This window comes from Xenopus laevis, chromosome 9_10L, assembly GCF_017654675.1.
Source record: "Xenopus laevis strain J_2021 chromosome 9_10L, Xenopus_laevis_v10.1, whole genome shotgun sequence".
Taxonomy (NCBI): Eukaryota; Metazoa; Chordata; class Amphibia; order Anura; family Pipidae; genus Xenopus; species Xenopus laevis.
The window spans coordinates 14,947,470-14,970,931 of NC_054387.1; the positions used below are offsets into that span (position 1 = coordinate 14,947,470).

Below are 23,462 nucleotides of genomic sequence, written 5' to 3' on the forward strand. Positions count from 1 at the left end.
GGACCAAGCAGGCAGCTCCCCTTTGTTTTCCTGGTAAATTGGTCTTTTTAGTTGATGGTAAATTCGTACGATCGTACTGAGAAGATCGTGGTCTCATGATCAGGATCTGATCTTTTAAAAATCTCAACATCTATGGCCAGCTTAAGAACAGCACTCAATGGTAAAATCCAGGCCCACTGCCAGAAAGCAGTTCCATCCTAAAGTGCTGGATCTTTCTGAAAGCACATGACCAGGCAAAATGACCTGAGATGCACCTATGCACCAATATTACAACAAAAAAAAATACAATTGCTGGTTCAGGAATGAAATTTTATATGGTTGAGTGAATTATCTGCAGTGTAAACAGTGTCATTTAGAAATAACGACATCATAAAAATCATGACAGAATCCCTATAAGGGATGAAGTAGTGCACAAGTCTGTGCAGCAGAAAAAGCCTGTGCCTCGTACTCTCTAATGAGCGACATCTAGAATGTGTGGCAGCCTGTTAGTGACACAATGGCACGTGTGTTTTACAATCAATGACACGCCAGGTTAATTATAGCAAAGCTACTATGGATTCCTCTCCCAGACGGATAAGGGAAGCAGAGGGTGTCGCAGCCTAACGCTGTGATTCATTCACGTGCCTTGATAAACGTTGTGTATATAAATATCAGGCAATAGAATCGGGCCCCTAAGGGGGTGAAGGTTACTGTTAATGTATTCTTATGCAATGTGTGCTTACTAAAGGCAGGCAAAAGGACAATAGTTCTCAACACAGCCATCTCTACAGCGCTGAAGTCTGCTTTCTCTGCCCTGGGCCAAAGAGCTCACAATCAACCGGAAGCCTATATCTCATATCAACTGCAATAATATGGTTTCTAAGAAAGAGCATAGAGAGGAAGAAAGACACTGACACCTAATGGCAATGCTAATACACTGACACATGCCAGTCTGATAACAGATAAATGATGTGCCAGGGGGGCAGGGCTATTCAACACCGGCTTTTGCTATTTCCAAATTGCAGCCCTTGAGCTGTCACTGAAATAAAACCCCCTCTAGCATGGTGATGCCAGGAGGTCAGTGCTACACTCCTCCCCTTTGTATTTACAGCCACTACTGTATCAAGACCCACTATCATATTTACACAAAACAAGCGATTTGTGGCTGCAAGGAAGGAAACAGCTGTCTACAATGTTACACAATTTTAGGAAATGTCCCTCTACAACATTGCCTAGGAGGATGAATGGAGTTCTATTTTACCAGTCAGTGTAAATGGAGAATTAAATACGAGCAAACTTAGGGGGCTGTTCCTGCTGAATTGTGCTTATTACAGGGGAATACCTATGCTGCCATAGTTTTATGGGATCTCTCTGTACAGGCTATGACTAAACTTAACGGGCTGTTCTTGCTAAATTGTTTTTAGTACAGGGGAATACCTATGCTGTCATAGTTTTTTGGTATCTCTTTATACAGGCTATGAGCAAACTTAGGGGACTGTTCCTGCTGAATTGTGCTTAGTACAGGGGAATACCTATGCTGTCTCAGAGTAGGCATATGTTCCTTGCTTCAGAAGTCAGTTACATTCAGGGTTAATTACCAAACACTTCAACTGCCAGAATCCAAGGATCTAACTCAAACAAACAAGGGATTTAAGTGGAACTCCCTTTCCCAATCCTTGCCTTGTCTTGGCTTCCTCGGTGAGGTGTGTATGGTATCTCAGCAGAAACACAGGGCAGACTCAGGACAGAATAATAAGGGTCAGATTGAGGAATTCTTAAACCCTCTGCAATCAGTTATTATTTATGTGGGGGGAAAAGGCCTTAAAATAAATATATTAGTTCAACAGCCTTGCAGCTTATATATAGAGGCTGAACGAGAATTCTTGACATTCATCTGCCCTGGGCTGGACTTTTTTCTAGTTCACTGTTGTTGATAAGTTACTGCTACAGGCCCCAAAGTGATAGTAAGATCCACACTGAGACCACAGACCTTGGTGAAGTATAGTCTTTTATAGCAGAAAATACACTTATCAGGAAAAGAGCAAATCAGATTGCTGGTATCTGAAAGCAAATAAAATGCATTTCTGATAGTTTCAGGAATCCAGACAGTCCCAGAATCTCTCATTGTAATCAGATGGGAGAGCTCTACCCACAAGAAGAATCCAAGCCATTCCCCATCATTAAGCCTCTTATGGCCACATCATAAATCTAGAGTAGACCAACCTTTTTGGCTAAAGTCAAATGAGATTGTGCCTAGGCTTCTCCCAGCCTGCAGTGAAAACCAGCAAGACAAACACAAAACTATGCATTTTCTCCCCGATATCTGCTCCATATGTCTGCACACAGGCCGACGCCACGCCGTTCATAATTCAATCGTTTGGCCTTAAGGCCAACAATCGGATTAAAGCAGCCCAATATCATCCACTTTAGGTGGGAATTTCAGGGAAAGAGCTTATCTTAATGAGGTGGTTCACCTTTAAAACTTTTAGAATGACCAGTTCTAAGCAGCTTTTCAATTGGTCTTCATTATTTCTTTTTCTTATTTAATGTTTCAATTATTTGCCTTCTTCTTTGGACACTTTCCAGCTTTCAAATGAAGGTCACTGACCCCATCTAAAAACAAATGCCCTGTAAGGCTATAAATGTATTGTTATTGCTACTTTTTCTTACTCTTCTTTCTATTCAGGCCTCTCCTATTCATATTCCAGTCTCTTATTCAAATCATTGCCTGGTTGCTAGGTAAATTTGCACCCTAGTAACCTGATTGCTGAAACTGCAAACTGGAGAGATGCTGAATAAAAAGCGAAGTAATTCAAAAACCACAAATAACAAAAAAAATTAAAACCAATGGCAAATTGTCTCAGAATATCACACCAAGGGGCCGATTCATCAATAGTCGAATATCGAGGGTTAATTAACCCTCGATATTCGACTGGGAACTAAAATCGTTCGACTTCGAATATCGAAGTCGAACGATTTTGCGCAAATCCTGATCGAAGGATTTTTCGTTCGATCGAACGATTAAATCCTTCGAATCGAACTATTCGAAGGATTTGAATCCAACGATCGAAGGAAAATCCTTCGAACAAAAAATCACAGGCAAGCCTATGGGGACCTTCCCCATAGGCTAACATTGACTTCGGTAGGTTTTATCTACCGAAGTAGGTGGTCGAAGTATTTTTTAAAGAGACAGTACTTCGATTATCGAATGGTCGAATAGTCGAACGATTTTTACTTCGAATCGTTCGAATCGTTCGAATTCGAACGAATTTAACCAATTCGATGGTCGAAGTACCCAAAAAATACTTCGAAATTCGAAGTTTTTTACATTCGAATTCTTCACTCGAATTTTGTAAATCTGCCCCCAAGAGTTAACTTAAAAAGTTAACTTTATGGCCACCTTTATCCATAAAGAGAGCAATTTACCATTGTAATCTCACTTTTCAGTGGGGCCCAATACAAGGGGGTATAATAAATAATAGTACTAAACACTGGACTAGAGCTATAGGGTAGGACTCCATGAGCGATTTTGCTGCGATCCGACACGCTGCGACAAAACGCATGCGACAAAAATAAGGTAAGTAATAGAATTGTCGCATGATGTCGCAGCGTTGATCTGACGCAATCCGACTGTCGGATGCAGACGCAGCGCGCAGCGTCTGCATCCGACAGTCGCAGCGCGTCGGATCGCGGTAAAATCGCTCATGGAGTCCTACCCTAAGCATGAACAGCAATTGATTGACCGGTAGCCAATCAGAGAATTAGAACATTCACAGGGCAAACACACAGCCAGTGAGAGCACTGAAGCAGTAACAGCAATAAACCAATCAGTAGCCAGAACACCAATATATTCAATATAAACAAATATTTACACAACACAAACAATGGACCTTTGAAAGATGTACAAATAATTAATCCTTATTGGAGGCAAAACCAGCATATTAGGGTTATTTAATGTTTACAATGATTTTCTAGTAGACTTAGGGCACGAAGGTCCAAATTATGGAAAAATCTGTTATCCAGAAAACCCCAGGTCCTGAGCATTTTGGATAACAGGTCCTATACCTGTACTGCTTTTTAACTTTATTCAAATACTATAACTTTATTTCCTTGAGTCTTATTACATATATGAAGAGCTTTAAAGTTAAAAAATATAAAAGTGCATTAAATAAAAATGCTGTGTTGCAGAGCCCAAACTGCCAATGGGAATGAAAATAAAGGGAAAGTTAGAATAAATAAAATAGTTGCATCAGCAGAAGGAAACAGAATGTGTCTGCCACTATCTCCCTTTGCAGAACACACACACATACGCAGCCAAAATGGATCCACAAGAAAAGTAATCCCATCAAGCTGACAAAAGTGCCGTCTTGCGGCTGCGGCTGTGCTTTTGCCAACAGAGCAACTTCAAAAGGATTCATTATATAATTCTTTTCATAACAAGTCCAGGTTATTAGCACAAGTAATTATAAATCTGTTTCATAATGAGCCAATGTGCTCCGACACCACAAACTTAAATGCTGTTACCCTTAGTATGACACTGCGGTAATAATATATATAATACTAATTATATACATAAATAGAAACTTAAATAACGTAAATCCATCCACCCTGTTATTTACACTGAATGTCCCAAACCTTTTGAGTCATCATAGACGTTAGAGGATTCAGACGATAAATCAGGTTAAAGTAACATATGCAGCACCAAATATTAATTTATAAATCTGTACAGAAGAATATAGATTAGATTATCAGAATACAGAATCGTATTTCGGAATAGAACACTATCTGCAGAAAGAGTCAGCAGCATTCCGTCCAATGATATAAAGCAGTATATCTATCTAGAGTTCTTTAAAATAGGCCATTAAACTGGTTATCAGCATACAATTCTATAAATCAGGCAAAAACATAGTATATCTGCCCTCAGCACAGTATAGTGGCATGTAAACCAGTTAATTAGGACAGGATGTAAATAATACAGATGCACGCTAGAACAAGTTTTGTTTGTATGCAAAGTTATGAGGATAGAACACATGACCTATAGCAGCAATATTGGCACAGGAGAGGGCGAAAATGATTGTATCTTGTGATGTATCATAGCCTTGGTCAGGGTGTAAGGACTCTCAGTATAAAGCAACCTACAGAGATTTGGATACTAAGGGGCACATTTACTTAGGGTCGCATATCGAGGGTTAATTAACCCTCAATATTCAACTGTCTAAGTTAAATCCTTTGACTTCGAATATGGAAGTCGAAGGATTTAGCGATATTCTTTCGATCAAAGGATTAAATCCTTTGAATCGTTCGATTCGAAGGATTTAATTGTTCGATCGAACGATTCTAAGGATTTAATCCTTCGATCACAAATTTGTTAGAAAGCCTATGGGGACCTTCCCCATAGGCTAACATTGAGGTTCGGTAGGTTTTAGGTGGCAAAGTAGGGGGTCGAGGTTTTTTTTAAAGAGACAGTACTTCCACTATCGAATGGTCGGATAGTCGAACGATTTTTAGTTTGAATCGTTGGATTTGAAGTCGTAGTCGAAGGTCGAAGTAGCCAAAAAAACACTTTGAAATTCGAAGTTTTTTTTTATTCTATTCCTTCACTCGAGCTAAGTAAATGTGCCCCTATAAGTGCAGTAATCTACAACAGCTCAGAAACACAGCAGACAATCAGAAATGAACTGTGATTGACTTTAGTTGGACTGTGAGAATTAGAAACCATATCAGGATTTAATTATTCATAGAATTTATGAATATCGTTTGCTGGTTTTCTAATTGCCATGGGGTACCCGCTGTAACAAATAGGACAGGGCACCAATTACTGTAAGGCCAGCTCTCACCAGGATACAAGCAGACAGTACCAGGATATATATGAATATAGGGACAGTATATGGCCACAGAGCAATAAACAGGCACAGTATACGGCCATAGGAAAATACATAGGCACAGTAAATGGCCATAATGAAATGCACAGGCACAGTATATGGCCGCAGGGCAATACACAGGCACAGTATATGGCCATAATGCAATGTACAGGCACAGTATATGGCCATAATGCAATGCACAGGCACAGTATATGGCCACAGGGCAATACACAGGCACAGTATATGGCCATAATGCAATGTACAGGAACAGTATATGGCCACAGGGCAATGCACAGACAAAGTATATGGCCATAATGCAATGTACAGGCACAGTATATGGCCATAATGCAATGTACAGGCACAGTATATGGCCACAGGGCAATACACAGGCACAGTATATGGCCATAATGCAATGTACAGACACAGTATAATACAAATAGACACGGGGCCAGAATGAAAGCAGTGCAGCCCCATTACCCACACAGTGGTACAAAAACTGATTTAATAAATACCCGGAGGCCCTGACACTTACCTGCTGCCTCCCCGTTTCTGCTCCCCACTGACACCCAGGCGGAAGTACGAGTGAAACCCTGCCACACGCGACCGCCAATCAACGTCAAGTTCAAAGTTATGGACTCACCGGGCCACCATTCAGAAGCCGAGGGAGGGACTAGTCAAGAGTAGTCCCATTCTGGTGCCTGTAAGCGCCCTGGCAGTAGGGAACGGCCGGGCACAGCGCTTGTATATCATTGGGTAATACCTGGCACAGCTGTGGCACTTTATTGGGTAACTCACCTGCAGGCGCCCAACTGCGCAACGCTGGCACCTTGTAAGCCCTGAACACAACGCTGGCACCTGATAGCGCAGAATTGATTTGAATAACAGACTGGAACATGAATAAGAGAAGGTCTGAATATAAATAATAAGTAGTAATACATTTGTAGCCTTACAGATCGTTTGGGTTTTTTAGATGGGGGTCGGCGACCCTTATTTGAAATCTGGGAAGATTCAAAGAAAGAAGTCAAATAATTCAAAAACTAAAAAAATAAATAAATAATAATGACGTCCAATTGAAATGTTGCTTAGAATTCTATGATATAGTAAAAGTTAGCCCATTTAAAACTGAACTTGGAACTGTAATGTTGCTGGTGTTTCAGTGTGGCAGCTCAGTCTCCCAGGCCCTGACCTGTTAGAATTGGCTACATGATTCAGTACATCTTGTGGCAGCTCCTGCTGTGCCATGTTCCCTACCATTGCACCACTTATAGCAGCTGCCTTTCCTATAACTCAATAGGGATGAAGATAGGAAACGTATCAACTAAAGTAGCCAGGGCTGACATGAGAAATCACAGGGCCCTGTACAACAAAATGATCAGCCCCCTTCCCATGGGCCTAATAAAAATCAAAATATTGCTGGCCAGTGCCTTGATGTTTCCAGGTGCTCCATATAGTTTTATGTCTGAAAGGTGATCTACCTCTCTAAGTGCCAAATGCTAAGAGATACAGCGAGGGTGACCTTGCCCTTAGACGAGTATCTGCACTCCAAAGTCAATCTTAATAGAAGGAGGGGTGCCCGGTAAATTGTGTATACACCAATAGTTTCCAGACCAGCACTCCCTTTTATGTAAAAACAGGGTCGGACTGGGGGGCCCTGGGCCCACCGGGACTGCTGGTCCAGGGCCCCCGGCCCCCTACTGCGACGTGCCGAACTGTGCATATGCGCCGCTCGAACGCCGCCATGCGCATGCGCGTGCGGCGCTTCTCGGTGCGCATGCGCAAACGGCGTTGCGATGCGCATCGCCGGAAACTTTTTTCAAAATTTTTATACTGGTAGAGGGGGTCTGGCCCGGCGGGGGCCCACGAGGGTCGGGGCCCACCGGGTTTTTTCCCGGTGTCCCGCCGGGCCAGTCCGACACTGTGTAAAAAGCATAATCTTTTATTGTTGTGCTGTGTGTAAAATGAAATAAAAAGACACTTGTTTTACTAAGGGAAGTGCTGGCCCAGGAATGCTTTATTCAAAATTTTGATTATATGATTGAGAATTGGCCGTGCACCCCTGAGATTGCTTGATTAGAGTGCGGATACTGAAGATATATTACTATATATATATATATATATATATATATATATATATATATATGATGCTTTCACGGGTGCTTGGTCAAAATAATGTTGTATAATCATCAAAGGATGGAACAGCACTCCAGTTCAAATAAATAATCGTGCTTTTATTTACATATCACCGTGCGTCCAACGTTTCGGCCCGCATTGGGGCCTTTATCAAGGATGATAAAGGTCCTAATGCGGGCCGAAACGTTTGACGCACCGTGATATAGTGAATAAAGTACCCCCTCTCTTGTAAAATATAAGGATATTATAAGTTACCGAGGAGTTTCATGACCATATAAAAACACGAGGCCGAAGGCCGAGTGTTTTTATACAGGTCATGGAACTCCGAGGTAACTTATAATATCCTCATATTTTACAACTGGGGGTACTTTATTAATTATAATACACAAATTTTAGTGAGTCATGTGACAGAAATTACATCACTACTCACCGTTTATAACTGATGACATCACTACTCACCGTTTATAAGGATATAATTTACAAGATATTCATGGCTTTTGTGTATTATATGTAAATAAAGGCACGATTATTTATTTGAACTGGAGTGCTGGTCCATCCTTTGATTATTATATATATATATATATATATATATATATATATCCTTGAAAAAGGCCCAAATGTGGGCCGAAACGTCAGATTAATGTACTAAATAAAATCACTATTTTGAAGAAAATAACATTGGTGTGCGGGTCTTTGCAACAAATCTCTCTCTCTATATATAATATAAATATATATTATTATATAAATATTATATGTAGGATATTAGAAATCACCAAGGTGTTCTGTGACCATATTCGGCCTTGTGCTCTTATGCAGGTCATTGAACTCCAAGGTTACATCTAATATCCTCATATTTTTCAACAGGAGGTACTTCATTTCTTATAGTCAAATGTGACAGAAATGAAATTATAAAGCTCAGATTATAACTGATGACATCACTGAGCACCGTTTATAAGAATATCATTTACTGGATATACATGGCTATATATATATATATATATATATATATATATATATATATATATATATATATATATATATATATATATATATATATATAGCAATTAGACATGGACCCGCACTCCAATGTTCAGTGAAGAAAATTAATATTTATGGTGCATCCAACTTTCGGCCTGGGCCTTTAATTTTCTTCACTAAACATTGGAGTGCGGGTCCCTGTCTAATTGCTACATGCTTGAATTTTTGACCCAGCACCCACAGTAAACCTAAGACTGGATTAGAGTGCGAGCGTTTACCGGCGTGTGTGTGTGTGTATATATATATATATATATATATATATATATATATATATATATATATATATATATATATATATATATATATATAGCAAAGCAACAAACAGTCCGCACGCATAGGTTAAATGAAAGAAAGCTTAGCCGAAACGTTGAATAAATTACACTTATTTTCTTTCATTTAAGACCTATGCGTGCATACTGTTTGTTGCTTTGCTATTATTGATGTAAATGTCCCAGCACCTAGGCATCCATTTTGTGTTCTGTGTGCAACGACCTAGCGTTTTTATATACATATATATATATATTTATTTATTTTTATATATTTTCTTTTTATATTTATATGCAGTGCTGTACAATAGGTATTCCTCTTTACTAGACACAATTCAGTAGGATCAACCCCTAAGTTTGCTCATAGCCTGTACAGAGAGATACCATAAAACTATGGTAGCATAGGTATTCCCCTGTACTAAGCACAATTCAGCAGGAACAGCCCCCTAAGTTTTCTCATAGTCTGTACAGAGAGATCCCATAAAACTATGGCAGTATAAATATTGCCCTATACTAAGCACGATTCAGCAGGGACAGCCCCTACATTTGCACATTGCTTTCAAAAAAACACTGTGCAAGCATTGTAAAGGAATTCCTCTGTACCTAATTTAACCGAAACAGTCCCCCATAAGTTTGCCTTTGACTATCAGTGATATGCTTTAAATGGTGGAGCTAAAACTTCTAATACTAAAGTGAATTTTATGATTAATATTTCTCATAAACGAGCAAACTGCCTGTCTCATTTTGCACTTGGAAAGAGGTTTTACATCTGTGCTGGCTGACACATCAGATCCTGGTGGCATAACACAAATAGACATGACATTAAATAAATGATTGGAGGGGAAGCAGGCGGCAGTTAGAATACTGCAATGTGGAAGTAACCTAATTGGAGACATATGCAGAGATATGAGAGAATGATATATGTAGCAGAACAGTATCACCGGCTGTCACCCAGACAGAAACGAATCAGATCTCATGCAGGAGGAAATGATCAGTAGTGTCAGGCTGGGAGAAGAATTCATGGACACGTGAGTGGAGTTATTAAGAATATTACTGGTACCTGTATAGTTAGTACTGCTTTGATAACTAATAATGTGGACAAATTACTCTATCTACCAACAGCATCATAATATGGAGCCTTTTGGGACCCAGGTAGTCATACCAGTACATACCAGGTCATTGCACTGCTATCTGGGAACATCTCTGTCTTTACTTGCCCTTTAAATGTTTGATTTCATTAGGCCAGTAGGGACTCTTACACCAAAAATGATATTTGCCCTGAGTTTTCAATATACAAAAGTCATTAATGCCGTCCTTGTGTCAGCAATTCAGTGTTGGCAGCAGCCTCAGCATTCTCTGTAATCTTATTTCCCTTTCATTTGGCGTCAGAACTCTTCCGATTTGTATCCATCCAGCATTTTGTGCTTTTAACTCAATTGATTATTTTTGTATATTTTATAACTGCCCCTTAGCTAAAAAGGCTTGGGGACAGGCTTTATCAGCCATGTATCTCTGTATTTGTGTCATAAAGCTTAAACTGATTGTTTGCATAAAAAGAGATAATACATGTATAGGATCAGTTATCCAGAAAAGCTCAGAATTACAGAAAGGCCGTCTCCCATAGACTCCATTTTATCCAAATAATCAACATTTTTAAAAAGGAATTCCTTTTACTCTGTAATAATAAAACAGTTGCTTGTACTTGATCCAAACTAAGATATAATTAATCCTTAGTGGAAGCAAAACCAAAAAAAGTTGACAAGGTATGAAGTTCAAAATTATGGAAAGATCCTTTATCTGGAACACCCTAGGTCCCGAGCATTCTGGTTCCCATACCTGTATACCTTTCTATAAGTTCAATGATTTACACTTGTGCCAAACATTCCTTTCCTTATTGTTAGAATCAACATCTAGGGTATTTGTTATTTTCAGTGCAGAGCCGTGACATTGAAATTGCTTTTATTTTCCAGTTTACTGGTCCTTCAGAGCGATTGTACTGGGTATGATTTGGGCGACACTTATAGTTGTAAATTAACAACAACTAAAGGGCCACAGACTGTACATTCATAGTTATAGTTAAACAGCAAACGGATGACAGGTTGGGCCCTGCAATGTCGTTCTTATTGCACATAACAAGAATACCTGTTTGTCATAACTGTTCCTTAAATTATATGGATCTAATGCAAGTCTCAGGAAGCAAAGCTGGGTCAGGAGCAACAATGAAGGAAGTGCCTTTTATTGGTTTGTTGCAGTATCAGTAGGCTGGAAAAGTCATTCCAGTGTACCAAATAATCAACCGTGGGGCCCACTTTAGAACTATTCATATCAGCTCCCTTATTTGCCCCAGAGAGACATGTCACTCAATTTTTTTTATCTAATTATTATTGGCATGGGCCACCTGGTCCTCCGACGCCACTATGTAATTACTGGGTAACCTTAAAGGAATACAAAAATATTTCCATTTCATGAATCAGTGCAGGGATGCTGTTTACAATGGGGATTAGGTAGGATCAGTGCCACTATAAAAGAATGCTCTGTTATAAAAATAGCTAGAATCTCTAAAGCAGAACAGGATTGCTGGTTGCTTATGGTGATCAGACAGGATCTGTGTCACTGGGACAGAATGCTCTGTTATACAGATAGCTAGAATCTCAGCCATAAAGCAGGACAGGACTGCTGCTTGGGGATCAGATAGGATCTGTGCAGTCACTGGGACAGAATGCTCTGTTATACAGATAGCTAGAATCTCAGTCATAAAGCAGGACAGGACTGCTGCTTACAATGGGGATCAGATAGGATCTGTGCAGCCACTGGGACAGAATGCTCTGTTATACAGATAGCTAGAATCTCAGCCATAAAGCAGGACAGTACTGCTGCTTAGAATCGGGATCAGCAGTGGCGGAACTACTGGGGGAGCAGGAGGTGCAAGTTTACCAGGGCCCACACCGACTGCAGGGCCGACAGTAGTTTGTGCTAACAAACAAATTAACAAAAATGCCTTCTGGAGGGGGGTGGGGGGGGCCCGGCTATACGGTCTGCACCCAAGCTTGACTCGCCGTAGTTCTGTTACTGGGGATCAGATAGGATCTGTGCGGCCACTGGGACAGAATGCTCTGTTATACAGATAGCTAGAATCTCAGCCGTAAAGCAGGACAGGACTGCTTCTTACAATGGGGATCAGATAGGATCTGTGCAGCCACTGGGACAGAATGCTCTGTTATACAGATAGCTAGAATCTCAGCCATAAAGCAGGACAGGACTGCTGCTTACAATGGGGATCAGAAAGGATCTGTGCAGCCACTGGGACAGAATGTTCTGTTATATAGTGATGGGCGAATTTGGGACGTTTCGCTTCACCTAAAAATTAGCGAATTTCCTGCGAAATTCACAAAACCGCGAAAAATGTGCGTAATGGTGCCGACGTCTCGTTTTTGACGCAGGCATCTGTTTTTGCGAATTTTCGCAGCGGTTTCGCAAATTTATTGGTCGGCGGTGAATCGCAGAAATTCACAGCGAATTCGCACCTGGCTAATAAATTCGCCCATCACTACTGTTATACAGATATGTAGAATCTCAGCCATAAAGCAGGACAGGACTGCTACTAACAGTGGGGATCAGATCAGGTTCTGTGCAGCCACTGGGAAAGAATGTACTTTAAAAAACATCGCACATCGTTTCTGTGTCAACCTTGGCATGATGATAGTGCCATGTGACCTTGTGTAATGCAGTTTGCTGGATTTAAGATAACCCTGAAGAGCCTAATTTGTTGGAGAAATCATTCTCCCCGGAGACGTCAGTGTAAGGATTAGTTGGTGCATATTAATGACTGAATAATCAGACGTTCCGGAGAGAATTCATGAGAAAGAGACATTCAGTTAGGAACCTTCCAAAACCCTCTGGAATCTCACTTGATACCTTGTATATCTCATGATTTTAGACATAAACCAGATGTAAAGTCCAGTCTCAGATATTAATGATGATATAAGCCATTCAACCTATATACAACTAATTAGGGCAGCAATCTTCTATTATGATACTTAATGGAAAAATAATTAAAAAGACAACAGGAGACAGCGACCATGTGGTGAATATCAACCTGCACTTCTGTAAACACAGTCGCTAATTAATCTAAATCCTTTGCATTCGCTGTAGAACTAGAAATAGCCCAATCTGCACAAAATGCACATAATGAGAAAGTGTGATTTCCCATGATGCTCCACATGCACGTCCATCAGGTGTGTAAAGGGACAGTAAACTTTATGAAAAGCACAATTATGCCTCCATCAGTATGATTATTCATTCTCTGCATTTCTGCAGTGATTCATATGGGTGGGAGCTGCCATAAGTTCAGCAAAGGCATTGAAACATTAAAATAAATGAAAATGAATATATGAATGAATATATTGAAATGCTCTTTCATGCCAGATCATTATGTTCTGCAGCATAAGTTAAAAATGCATGGTTATTGCTATTGGAAAGAGCCTTTATATCTGATTTTGGGCAGCGTTAAGATCATGGGTTTTATGCATAATGGGGCACTGACTGGGAAAATCAGGGGCATGTCTATGCATGCATTGGGAATTCTTTTTTACGTTGGGGCCCAGTTCTACTTGTTGGCAGGGCCCACAGCCTACGAGCTTCCCTGGGGATCCTGCCAGAAAGTTGCTCATGGTTAATGCCCTTAAAGAACTTAACCCCAATTGTGTCTGACCTGTACCCAAAAGTGAAATCAGGAAGGGGAATAGGTGTAATACTATAAAGGCCTAAAGGCAGGCACAGGGGTTAAAGGAGAACTAAAGCTTAACTAAAAATAGTAGTTAGAAATGTTGTACATTATGTTTTGAGCTTCTGTACCAGCCCAAGGCAACCACAGTCCTTTAGAAGTAAAGATATTTGTCTCCAAAGATGCCCCAGTAGCTCCCCATCTTCTTTTCTGCTGATTCACTGCACATGCTCTGTGCTGCTGTCACTTACTGAGCTTAGGGAGCCACTCACAATATACAGTACACATAGAATAGAAATGTCACAATATAAGGCTGATTAGTAATTAATACAGACAATTACTACATGGCAGCCCAGAAACCAGTTCCAAAGGATTCACTGGCACTCAAGGCTAGTTCAAGCATGGACAAGCCCTTGCATATTTTATTTGCAGCTGTGCAACGTTTTCGGGGTTGTACCCCGATTGTCTGTCTGGGAGGGTGCCGATCCCTCCATCACTGTGCATCACTAAGAAGGCCAGGGTGTGCGAGCGGTGCCATATATTCTAGCACAGAAACCAGTGCAATTAGCATCAGAATTTAATAATCAGCCCTGCAGCTTGTATTACAGACAAACCTCATTTTCTGCTTGAAAATTAGTGACGACCCCTAAGCTTAGCTGCTCTGAGCATGTGAGTGTCACAGACTACTAGTTCCAATTATAGAATAAAGAAATGAGAGAAGGAGCTGTATGTTTGGCATAGTTAGTGCAGTCTTGGTTTCCCCTTTAACCCCAAATCTACCCAGTTCTACATACATTAAATACAGTATCTGCTTGGCTCTCCCATGTGCAGAACAAGCTTGGTGCTTATTGCTGGGATCTTGGTTTGTCGCCTGGAATTAGGCAGGAAATTCAGAGCAAAAGAGAATGTGGCAGTAAATGAAACAGCAGCAAATGGGATTTCTCTTTTTTACAAGCTATTTTCCTCACAAGTGTCAGGCACATTAATAACTCAGAGCAAAATGAATACTCGTGTGGTGACAGAAGCTGAATCTCGCAACGCGAAGAAAACTGCGTAGAACTTGGATGTGCAGAACCGCCGTTTTCTGCAATAAATTTCCAGCTTCAATTTGGAGATGTACCAAGTGTTTTATTGAAAAGAGAGATAACATCTTGTACTGAGATTACTCCTTCCCTTCTGTTACTGGAGGAGAGTAAAATAACATTTCCTTTATGCATTTACAAATAAGGCTTAGTCTATCCTTGCCCCAGAATCAAGTGCAAGAGCATTAATTGGCGCAGACTTCAAGGGGGTGCCCAAATGCTACCCACACCCTCCCTCCCTGAATGCCAAGTCTCTACAGGTGTTTCAGAGTATCCAGACCAGCAAGAAAGTCCTCACCCCTTTCAGGCTGTCAGGTTACAGATATATAGAAACATTGGGGTAACAGTCACCCTGCTATAGTTCCAGGGGTACCCAGGGCACAAATAAACACTCACCCCAAATCTCACCCTAACTGGCCTTCAGGCTGGGCCCACTTAGCTCATAACAAGGTAACAGATATATAGAAACATTGTGGTAACAGTCACCCTGCTATAGTTCCAGGGGTAACCAGGGCACAAATAAGCACTCACCCCAAATCTCACCCTAACTGGCCCTCAGGCTGGGCCATTTGGGTCACAACAATGTTACAGATATATAGAAACATTGGGGTAACAGTCACCCTGCTATAGTTCCAGGGGTACCCAGGGCACAAATAAGCACTCACCTCAAATCTCCCCCTAACTGGCCTTCAGGCTAGGCCCCCTTAGCTCAAAACAAGGTACAGATATATAGGAACATTGGGGTAACAGTCACCCTGCTATAGTTCCAGGGGTACCCAGGGCACAAATAAGCACTCACCCCAAATCTCCCCCTAACTGGCCTTCAGACTGGGCTCCCTTAGCTCATAACAAGGTTACAGATATATAGAAACATTGGGGTAACCATCACCCTGCTATAGTTCCAGGGGTACACAAGGAGTAAATAAGTACTCACTCAATAATAAAAGTACAATCTACTGGAATGTTTTCTCATGCCAATGGTTTCTCTTTAATAGTATATTCTATAGTACAGTGTAGTGCCTATTAATTGCTGTTGGATAGAAGGTAAACAATTAAATAATGAATTGTGATCCATTTAAATTCAAATCTCCTACCCCCCCAGTTTATTTGTCCCCCACGTAACACAGAGGTTGGGGATTTAAATGCGATTCTCCCATAAACCTTTTTGTGCAATCAATACAATACCCCGCCATGTATCATTGTACTGCGCCTCTGCCAGAAAGGAAACGTGGGTGTAACAGAAACACCTTGAAGCCAATTGCTAAGCACCCCATTTATAAAAGTGGGACCTCTGAGAAGATGAATAACAGTTGCCATTCACACAACAGAATAGATTCTATTTATACGTAACAAAAGCTCAGTGATGGGGGGAGTACCAGTCTGTTATGGAAACATGGTGTTCATTTTCAGTTTCTTGGATATCTAACATGCCATGTACCTGTATGCAGCCTTCTGTCTTACACATGTTTCAGCCAATTACTCTGTAAGCAGCAGTCTTGCTCTGCTTTATGGCTGGGATTCTAGCTATCTGTATAGCAGAGCATTCTGTCCCCGTGGCTGCATTATAAGCAGCAGTCCTTCCCTGCTTTATGGCTGAGATTCTAGCTATCTGTATAACAGAGCATTCTGTCCCAGTGGCTGCACAGATCCTATCTGATCCCCATTGGAAGCAGCAGTCCGGCCCTGCTTTATGGCTGAGATTCTAGCTATCTGTATAACAGAGCATTCTGTCCCAGTGGCTGCACAGATCCTATCTGATCCCCATTGTGAGCAGCAGTCCAGCCTTGCTTTATGGCTGAGATTCTAGCTATCTGTATAACAGTGCATTCTGTCCCAGTGGCTGCACAGATCCTATCTGATCCCCATTGTGAGCAGTAGTCTAGCCTTGCTTTATGGTTGAGATTATAGATATCTTATGTTTGCTATATGGCAGTAGGTCCAGACTGGGTGTGTTGGTAGATCTGGGGCACTGCATGTACCAGAGTCAACAAAAGAGTCAGAAATATTACCTAAGCTGTTGATGAACGTGAAACTGCAAATTCTGTTCCTGCCGCTGCTCCCAGTAACCCAGGCACAGAGAATAGTAAATAATGTCTCTTACACTTGGCCAAAGTGAGAATTGGACAGAGTCGGCAAGTGGGGAGCCATAGACAGATGGAGATTAGGAACTTCACACTAATAAAGGGAGATAAAATAAATCTCAGTGGTAGGCCGACATTAATCTGGGATGTGCCAAAAGCAAGACTGTCCCCACTGGTAAATCAATCAGCCTCTGTGCGTCCGACTTCTCTGCTAATTACACCAATTGACTAATGTTGGGGAATGCCGGGCTCAGGCCGGTGGTGCGGCGTCTGTGTGCCCGATTAATCCATACACCCTGATCACTTCTTCTTCTGCGGCTAATGAGAGGCCTTCAGAAAATCAGACGATGATGGAGTGATACGTATTCCTTCATTCACTGTTTCACCCAATCAGCTGCAGGGATTCTGTCTTATTTATCTCACTGAAAATTAGGGTGCTGTGACTTTTAGCATGCAGTATATCCCAAACTGTAAAGGTGGGTTCAGGCAGTGACCCACTATAAAAAGTTTGATGACAGAACCCCAGATTTCCCATCAGCCCCCCCATATTATAAATGTCAGTTTCTTGCTTGGCATTTAAGAAGTAAATGTTCACTCTTTTGTGCCATTCACCTTCTCTTTGTTGGCCGAGTTGATGGCTCAGGTGGCCCCTCGTCTTTCTGTTCATAATTATTAATAATGCTCATACCCTATTAATATTTATTCTGCCTGGACAGGAAGCATTTGCTTTGCTACCTTCATTAGATCATATTAAGCACAAACGGGAGACCTTCTAAATAATTGATTGGTGCCCTGGTGCCAGTCAGCATTCCCAGCAATGGCAAAGTGTATATTAAATGTTATAAGGAATGCAATAACATCATCATCATGGGCAGGAAGGGAAGATGTTGGAATCGTTACTGCCGGATCTGCTTTCATTTCCCCTACAGAAATAGGGATTGGTAGCACTAGATAGGTGCCTAATATATAAGGACAGAGACAAGAGGAAAGTGTTGGAAGGGTCTGCTCTGTTCTCATTTCCCTACAGAAATAGGGATTGGTAGCACTAGATAGGTACCTAATATATAAGGACAGATACAAGAGGAAAGTGTTGGAAGGGTTACTGTCTGCTCTGCTCTCATTTCCCTACAGAAATATGGATTGGTAGCACTAGATAGGTACCTAATATATAAGGATAGAGACAAGAGGAAAGTGTTGGAAGGGTTACTGTCTGCTCTGCTCTCATTTCCCTACAGAAATAGGGATTGGTAGCACTAGATAGGTACCTAATATATAAGGACAGAGACAAGAGGAAAGTGTTGGAAGGGTTACTGCCTGCTCTGCTCTCATTTACCTACAGAAATAGGGATTGGTAACACTAGATAGGTATTTAATATAGATACATACACAAGGGGGAAATGTTGGAAGGGTTACTGTCTGCTTTGATATAATTTCCCTACAGAAATTGGAGAAATGACTCTAAAAACAGAGACAAAGTGTAGAAAGGGTTACTGCCTGCTCTACTCTCATTTCTACAAACCGATGTGCCTAGGTTCAAATTTTGTATATTTTTATTATATTCCAATGTTGCATTGTTGTCCATAGCGGCAGCAGCAGGGTTAAAGTCACAACAAACTTGTTCCTGGATTAGTGGTGATGGTGTGGGGGGGGGAGATTAGAGGGTTTTGCTATGGGGACAAAAAAATTTAATTATGTATTTCTATTAAAAGAAATCCATCACTATAAGGAGAGAGTGTGGCCCCCGGCTGATAGGGTTGCCACCTGGTTGGTATTTTACCGGCCTGGCCAGTAAAAATGATGGCTGATGTCAATGTTATTAATAGGGAAAAAAGATAAATATATAGGAAGGCCGGCATTTTTTTCCAGAAAAGGTGGCAACCCTACTGATCCGGGTCCCTTTCATTTGCAAAGAAGGATGTACAATTTCCTTTCCTTCCCTTTCAGGAACAATCACCAAAATTCATCCAGTGTCAATAATGCAGGTTTAGCTGATAAAGGGGGGTAGAGGTATTGCCAAAGGCTAGTGACTCAGTATAAGGTACAAAAATGTAAGTTTGGAGTTTGTAAAGCTGCACTGCCCCCCAATAGCTGGAGACTAAATAGGTAATTTTAGAACATTTTTCCCTCTAATAAGTCTCTAATTCCATGGTAAGACTGCAATATATCAGCTGAGTGCATGATGGGGAGCGAGGGATATGCTGATTCATTTCTGTCTCCTCTCTTTCTAATTACCCCGACCTGGCATAGTTCCCCTTTGTTAAAATGAACATTTTGTACATTTCAGATAAACACATCCCTTTCAGTCTCTATCTCCCGGGGAGACAAGAGGACTGCTCCAACTCTGGGCAGAGATCACCAATTCTATGACGAATCAGGAAATCAATGACAGAATCCTTAAACGGGGGGGGGGGGGGGCTGCAGTTCTCCCAGATCAGCTAAAAATCTGTGCATGCTATGAGCCCTGACGTAAGGAGCCTCTCGTTTAAACTCTTAGAGTCTGGCAAAATTAAAGGGCATCTAAACCCTGCAAATGGAACTGTCAATATTCTGATCTCATTTCTGAGGTCTCCGCACGTTGTCAGCAAGTGTGAAATTCATCTGTCTTCCACTGACGCACCCAGATAATAACTTTTTCTTGTTAAAGGAATGTCTTAAGGATCAGGCAGGTGCCAGATATTATTTAAAGGGGAAGTACATATTTCTTAATGGTTGAAAAACTAAATACAGCAGCCCCTTTGGCATTTGCCATAATCTACAAACTGCCAGTCCAGGCCTGCAGATGAGTACTTGGACCCTCTTTGTCACAACTATCATCTTAGAAAGAGGGTCACTATCTGGGTGGTGCACCCACATGTACCACCACTGAACACCCAGGCCAACCTCAGTGGGCAGGCCCGGGCAGCTGGGCCTAAACAGTACACTGGTAGGCAAGTCAAACCCCGTGCCAAAGTTTGGGTGGCCAGTAATGTTGGGGCACAACCAGTCAAAGTAGTAGTATTGGGCCCTTATAATTGCAGCCGTATCAGAAGATACAAAAAGATTTCTGTAGAGTTCAGGAACTTACTGTATTTATATGATTTGAGTTTGAGGAACATGATTGCTTGTAATATATAAGTGATGTCACAATGGTGCCTACAAGTGTCAGTATCTTAAAAGCTACACAGAAGCAGCTGAATGACGGTAGGATGCCTATAACTGTTTTACATCTTTATATAGTTTAGCTTGGAGTTCATTAACTCAAAGCAACATCACCATTGTGACTTCACTTGTCAGAAAATGCAGAGGAGCTAGTACAGCAACAGGGAACCCTTATGCCTTTATTTCCCATTTTGTAATTGCAGCAGTGCAGGTTCCTCCATCGGTGCCTAACTAACTGGCTCTGAGCTGGATATCTTTTGACGGTTATAAATGAGATAGCAGATCATAAAAATGAACTGCTGCAAGTGACGCTGGGCCAAACCTTTCATCATAGCCCCGCCCCCTGATGTCAGGGACACCCCCACCTACATCACAGCTCCGCCCCTGATGTCACAGCCCCGCCCCCTGCCCGGTCTCCACCGTTGCAAAAGGTGGCAACCCTAATGGCACCATCTTCCCATTTGTATAAATACAAATATACAGAGAAGGAATGTTCTGGGCACACAATAAGCTATACCCTCATACTGTACTGTCTACGGGAAACAATATGGCACCTCCTTCCCATATGTATAAATACAAATATACAGAGAAGGAATGTTCTGGGCACACAATAAGCTATACCCTCATACTGTACTGTCAAAGGGAAACAATATGGCACCTCCTTCCCATATGTATAAATACAGATATACAGAGAAGGAATGTTCTGGGCACACAATAAGCTATACCCTCATACTGTACTGTCTAAGGGAAATAATATGGCACCTCCTTCCCATATGTATAAATACAAATATACAGAGAAGGAATGTTCTGGACACACAATAAGCTATACCCTCATACTGTACTGTCTAAGGGAAACAATATGGCACCTCCTTCCCATATGTATAAATACAAATATACAGAGAAGTAAAGGTCTAATACTTATTTTATTTAGCATTTTCCATGTGACTGTTATATAATTAACCAGGTGCATCAAAAAGAATACAGTATTTGCAGGAAAGCATAGCTCTTGGCACAAGGGCGGATTGTAACAGATTTTATTGCAGGGCTCAATGCTATTAGTTGTGCTGGGGTTGTTCACCTTTAAGCTGACTTTTCGTATGAGTGTGATATTCTGAGACAATTTGCAGTTGTTTTTTTTATTATTTGTGGTTTTTGAGTTATTTAGCTTTTTATTCAGCAGCTCTCCAGTTTGCAATTTCAACAATCTGGTTGCTAGGTTCCAAATTACCCGAACAACCATGCATTGGTTTGACTAGGAGACTGCAATGTGAATAAGAGAGGCCCTAAATAGAAAGATGAGTAATCAAAAAGCATCAATCACAATAAATTTGTAGCCTTACAGAACATTTGCTTTTAGATGGGGTCAGTGACCCCCCATTTGAATGCTGGAAAGAGTCAGAAGAAGACGGCAAATACTTACAAAAAAAAATTTCAAAAATAAATAATGAGGACCAATTGAAAACTTAGAATTGGTCATTCTATAGCAGTGATCCCCAACCAGTAGCTCGCGAGCAACATGTTGCTCCCCAACCCCTTGGATGTTGCTCCCAGTGGCCTCAAAGCAGGTGATTATTCTTGAATTCCAGGCTTCCAGGCAAGTTTTGATGCATAGAAAACAAGTGTACTGCCAAACAGAACCTCCTATGGGTTTGCAGTCCATTTAGGAGCTACCAAACAGCCAATCACAGCCCTTATTTGACATCCTCATAGACTTTTTATTGCTTGTGTTGCTCCCCAACTCTTTTTACATTTAAATGTGGCTCACAGGTAAAAAAGGTTGGGGACCCCTGTTCTATAACATGCTAAAAGTTAACTTCCAGTTGAACCACCCCTTTATGCACATAAACTGTAAATGGTAATGTAATGTCACAGTTGCACTTTGAGGCTCTGCTCTGGGTGTGTATGTGTGCAAGGTAGGCGTTGGGGTTTACAGTTCACATACAGTATATTTATTTGTGCTCGGGCCCCGCCTTGTTCTGTATAAACTGCTGGGAGCATTGATAACTAATCTGTGCAAAAGGGCAAAGATTTCTACAGGTTCCCAGCAAGCACCAACGGTTACGGATTCACTATACATTAATAACAAGGGTTTTTGCTTTCTGGGTAATGTGCACACAGCTCAAATGTATATGTGTGTGTAATTATAAGTCATACTTCCCCTTTAAAATTAGAAATAACCTCCTTTTTGTTTTTTTGGGCACTGCAATATCTAGGTTATTGTTGCCCAAAACCACAAAGCTGAAGCTGCAGGCAACTCCCCGGCACAATTGCACCCATTCCCTCTCCTTGGCTATGTTTTTGCTAACGCTTGTGATAAATTAACAGAAAGGAATTGAAGGATATCAGTGCAGGGAGGGAGCGAGCGGCACAAGATAAAATCGCCATGATCTAGGGAGATGGGCCGTGAATTTCTTATTTGCTGCAGCCTGTTTTGTGCTATTAATTAAGAGGGAAGAATCAATCCAGCCTTAACCCTCAAGTGGATGGGTAAATTGAGACAGGGCAGAGATTCCGACTGTCTTCTGTCCTCTTTACTTTTCTCCCATTCTCCTAACTAAGCCAATCAGGGGCTTCTCCAGCCAGCAGTGCTGTATATTAACCCTCAGAAAAAGGGTATTTATTAATCCTTCAGGGTGTCATGGGAGACTATTGCTCTGTATCTAAAATCCCTGCCATAAAGCACAATCTTAAACCAGCATGGTAGCATCATGTACAAAAGGGGATTTAAAGATGCAATGGACACATGAGATTTCAGTGGAGGCTTCACTTTGAACCTTGATTCTGAATCCATGGGCCATAGGCTTTCCTGCTTCTTGCACCCACTGATACTCCATGAATGAAGCACAAGCTTGGGGTTGTCCAACTGGACAACCTTGTGCCAACTGCCAGCTAAAGGTGGCCATACATGGGCAGATAAAGCTGCCAATATTGGTCCTTTAGACCAATTCGGCAATTAATCTGCCCGTGGCTTCCTACGGGTCCTTCCGAGCGATATCTGGCCAATTTTCTGCCGACCGACCCGTCAGAGCCCATTGCTCCTCGTTGTAATCCAATCGTTCGGCCCTAGAGCCAAATGTTTGGATTACCCCGATATAGCCCTGACGTTGGTGGGCATATCAGGGAAAGATCTGCTCATTTGGCAATGTCGCCAGCCGAGCGGATCT

General features: G+C 41.4%; 1 protein-coding gene across 2 annotated transcripts in view; it reads right to left on the reverse strand.

Moving 5' to 3' along the window:
- Positions 1-6,483, reverse strand: part of osbpl2.L (oxysterol binding protein like 2 L homeolog) — a 47,256-nt gene extending 40,773 nt beyond the window's left edge. For both annotated transcript variants that reach the window (XM_018234086.2, XM_018234085.2), the window contains exon 1: positions 6,373-6,483. The gene's annotated coding sequence lies outside the window, so the exon portion shown is untranslated. The remainder of the gene's footprint in view (positions 1-6,372) is intronic.
- Positions 6,484-23,462: the final 16,979 nt, after the last annotated feature.